Consider the following 4,960-nt stretch of genomic DNA (forward strand, 5'->3'; position numbering starts at 1 on the left):
ACCCCCTTTTGGTTTTGGGGGTTTTGGGGGGGGGGGTGTTTTGTTTTTTAAAACACGTATCATAGGTACTCGTAGACAGGTGAAGCTAGGAAGCAAAACTCAGCTTTTGTCACCAGCTACCTACGAGTTAGACGTTGCACACGTTACAGAGGATGTGTTAAGATGTAGGGGCCATACCTACGTTTTGCATTCAGCACTGCCCAGGCTTTAGAGCAAAATTGTCTCAAGTTCTCATTTTGTCTGTGTTTCTCGATACCTACCCATTTTATATTTTGTGTAGAAAGTCCAATTTTCTGGACAGATGTCATTGCCGTATCTTCAATCTATATTTGCTGTATTATTGAAATTAATAAAAATTGACAAAAAGGTTTTAAAATATTTAAAATCCTGCCACCATTGGCTCTAATCATCAGGGGGAAAATACTTGTTTCTGAATCTCTGTCTACAGCTGTGGGTTTGAAAATCTGTGGGATACGTGCTTTATACTGCCAGGTGGCTGCACCTCCGAGATGAGGCACTGGGCCTCCATGCCAGCGCTGCCTGGTGTGCGCACTGCATATACTTTTTTCTCCGAGGCCCAGCAGCAAAGGTAAAACACAAACACATTAACGGTGGCCTGAAGCAACGTGTGTTGTACAACTAGCCCATTACAGGAGCAACAGGACGTGGAAAAATAAAACCCTCTCTGCCCATGGAAGCAAAGGACCTGGGCACATCTGGTCTTGCTTGAAACAGTTGTTCATTGTGATGACTGTTCTAGAGACTTTAATTACTTACAGTTCATTTTAATTATTATTTGTGCTGCAAATTACCTACCTTCAGCTACAGCAGTTCTGGGAAATTGCTTCGCAGTTCAACAGCATTGGTTTTGTACCTGCTATGCTAATTCTGGAGTTTAAATTCAAGCAAACGAAAACGCGCAGACTGAAATGTTCAGGCTGTCTCCATGAATATTTTCCATCGTCTTTGCGAGGTGCCCCTTTTCCTGAAACCTGAGGTTCTCTTCCATGCAGACCTGGCCATGATCCTGTTTCTTGTTGTGTGCACCAGTGTATTACTAAAAAATGCAAGTTAGAAAGGACATTATTAATATGAAGCTTAATATTAATACAAAACACAATGCTTCTTGTTCTCTCATGCTTTCTTGTGCATCACATTTTCAACTTGCTAACCTGCGACGAAATCTGTTGGCACACCTCCTCATCTGCTGTGAGGGCTCACATTCCGTCCCCCCAGCTTTTCCTTTCCTTTGGCCAGCCCTCACAGTGAGTATGTTCCCACTCTCCCTGTGACAGTTGTTTCCCTCCCGTCACCGTGACCTCCTCTCCCCCAGGACGCAGGCCCCTTCCTGCTCCTTCACAGCCTGAAATAAAACCAAGCTCCACTCCTTTTTTTTACCACTGCCAAGCACACAGTTGCTACGACATTTGCAAAGCACCTGTTGTGGCGTGGGTTTTCTCCAAGCGACACATGTGAGTGGCAGAGTGGGTGTCAGAGCTGAACGTGCTGCTGGGAGAAGAGGAGGAGAGGGAGGAAGGGGTTCAGAGGGACGCTCACTCTGAAGCGAGCCTGGGGCACGTACCTCGGGGCTTCTGTTCAGCACCTTCAATGAGGCAGCATTGCTCCCATCTCCCCGTCACACCTGAAAGGAGACTGGCAGCAAACACCCGGGTCTCACTCCCTGGATGGAGCCAGCACATGGCCAGAGCACACACCTGGAAGGCATTCCTGGTTTCAGCAGTCAAATGTGATCACAGCAACCAAACAAGCCCGGCATATCTGCCTCCGAAACATTAGGTCATGCTCTTAGGCGATAGTGGGACAGGAGGCTCAGCAGGTTTTCTCCACCCATGCCTCCGGGAGATGGCCAGGCTCAGCTGCCCCGAGTGCACTGGTGGCCCTGAAGCCCTTTCATGGCCAAATCACTAGGCCCGATTTACTCTGTAAGAAAAGGTTCCTTAACACCTCCCAAATTTTGCAGCACCAGATCAAAACTAACTAGCTTGAATGATCATTGGGTGGAAGAGGTCCCAAACAGAGGGAGAATACACAGGACTCTCTCCTGCTTTGTCATAGGAGGGTAGTTTTCCATTACTGGATAAAGTGGAATGAATGACTCCTAAAATACATAAAGGTCTGACATTTTTAATGGGCTTCAGAATGTCTAAATGTGATACTTCACAAAACTGCTATTCATATACTGTTAATACAAAAACAAAACAATGGATGGAAATACTGTGGAAGGGGGACTCATAACTGTGCCTTTCTATTAGAAGGCTGTTCTCTTTTTGCTGTGATTTTCTTAATCTTTAGCAGTTTGGACTGAAATTTTCTATGCTAGGTGTCTGACCAAGGTTTTTCAGTACCAGCCGAAATAGTTTTTTCCTGTTCCTGAGGCAGAGAAAATATATTGCTTTGTCAGTGTTAAATTATGCTTAGACAAGGTTAAATTTGTACCCTCCTTCATTTTCCTCTTACAAATCTGTAATTGAATTACATTCATGAACTCTGTTTTGAAAGGACATTAAAGTGGCAATGGCAGACAGGAATGTTAGGAAGTAGGAGAATGAAAATTGTCTGTCCTACTTTAATTTTGTTCCTTTCGTATATATGTACCATAGTGCAGTCTTTAATTACATGCGCTATTTTTTCATTAGAAGGGAAGAATTCAAGTTGAATAGCAGATGAATTTATTTCCAGAAAAGTAATAGCAAACCTTCTGAGTCCTGCGGCTACCTCCCACAGCATCTGTATGACTGACAGCAAAAAGGTGCTTCAGTAGAGCTTGAGGATGGAGGATGAGGAGAGCTCTAGGAGATGCTCACCCATGGGAGGCGATACCAACTCCTCTGAGGTCCGAGCAGTCTGCGGTGGGATGTGGCCGGGTATCAGGAAGCAATGTCATCCATGAGTAACCCACACAGGCCAGTCTCTGCAGCATTTGCTGCCTCATTGCAGCCTCGGATGAGTGTTTGGACTGTAAGCAGACATTCTCCCTACAAGCATCTAACCCAGTGAGAAATGCTAGCTGACCCTCCACCAAAACTTACTGCTTCCACAGCTTTGCTAGCAGAGCTGCTGAAGTAAGCACTTACCAACTCATTGAGGTGAGGAGCTTAAATACTAATTTACTACTAATAAAATCCTAATGCATTTTTTCATAACTAGGCATTTCACTAAAAGAACAAGCTCAGCCAACAGATCTGAGGGTCATCAGCCTTCAACTGGAGGTAGCAATGAGCAGCAAGAGGCGGGTATCTCTTCCACCAGCACAGCTGGGGCCTGGAGAGAACACCTCTCCACAGAAACTACATTGACTGTTCCAGTTCACCGAGATAGTTTTGTCCGGTGCAAATTAGGGAGGATTCACATGAATTGTCAGCAAAACTATGGGGATGGTTAGCTGCAGAGCAGCACAGCTGGATGTGAGAGAGAACTTCAGCCTAAGGAAAAATGAAACGCTTTTGACCATTGAATGATATGTGAGTGGTTAGCACTCTAAAGAAAGAGATCCTGCTTATCGCAGGATGGGTGCCCAAAATACATGCACCCTTCGTTATTTTGGCATTACTCTCCCTGGTGTTGTTTCTCATTGGTGAGACTGGGCTCTGTATTCTGGTTTACAGAACTTCTAAAAGATCCTGCTGCAGCATTTGAGTCAGTATTCAAACAAGTACCATGGGAGTGCCAAAGGGGAAGTTGGCCATTTACTGCAGAGTTTTCCTGGTAAAGGGCAGTGTTCCCCAGTCTCGATGTCCTGCCTGCCTGTCTGTCTGATTTTGCTCAGTGGTGGAGAGCCTCTGCTGTAATAATCCAGGGGACAGAAAAAATTTCTAGCCCATCAGTGAGAAAAGATTGGGAATGCGACAAGAATCTTGCCTACTCAGCCTGTCTTCCAGGATATCCTGTGCCATTTCCTCCATTCCTCATGGTGTTTTGTGCATGGGAAGGAACGGGTGCTCTGCAACTCTGAATGTCAAACCAACACTGCTCTGCTTCAAGCTGTGCAGTTTTTTTAGCTGGCAGACAAATAAAGTCTTTTGATTCCTTTAGAGGGTTTGGGGAAAGATCCATGAAAAAGGGTAGCTGCTCAGTATTTCAGCTGTCTCATTTCTGAGTGTCCTGCTGGCAAGCAAACACACATCACCAGTCTGACCTCTCTAGTCCCCCCAGCGAGATTGTTTCCAAACCAAATGATGCGTCTGAAGATTCTCTCATACTTTGTGAGTGAGTTCCCAATCACACTGGGTTCTCAAAGGATTCAGCTTTGGAGAGTTCACCAGTGACCAAGAAGACATATTTACTATCTAAACAAAAGGTTAACATAAGATGAAAAATTGTTCTTACATGAAAGGAGTCAGATTGAACTCCTAAGGCAAATTTTCTGTTCTTCTACAAGAATTTAAATTTGGTTTTCTGCAGCAGACCCTTGAAAGGTTGTAGCACAGCATAGCTGAAAGGTAGTATGTACTTCCAGGATACAAATTAAAAAGGTTACTACTGATAATCTTACTGCCACCAATGACAATGCTAATTCTGATGACTGAACTGAAGAAGGAAGGGAGAAGACAAGGAAGCTCCAGTTCCCACCTTCTTCCCAAGAAGGACCCAACTCCCTCTTTCCTCTGTGTCTCCATAAACGCTAAACACCCTTGAAACCAACACAGTGTTCTTGGCTTGTGTCCTGTGGTGTCAGGGGTTCCTTTTGGAAAAAATTGCCCATCTTCCTGCATTATGGGGCTATTTTTAGGGACAGTGTGTATGAGACATATGAAAAATAAATCCTCAGTCATGAAAATAACAGAGGAAACAAGCTTTATTTTTATTATTTGAAATTTTTGTGCGTGGTAAAGGTACACATTTGACTCTGGTTTTCCTACATTTCCAAGACAGAGTAATTTTTTTTTTTAATCATCGGCTAAAGCATCAAGAATACTGTGGCACACAGGAAGCTAAAACT

This window comes from Haliaeetus leucocephalus, unplaced genomic scaffold, assembly GCF_000737465.1.
Source record: "Haliaeetus leucocephalus isolate CR32 unplaced genomic scaffold, Haliaeetus_leucocephalus-4.0 Scaffold140, whole genome shotgun sequence".
Lineage (NCBI taxonomy): Eukaryota > Metazoa > Chordata > Aves > Accipitriformes > Accipitridae > Haliaeetus > Haliaeetus leucocephalus.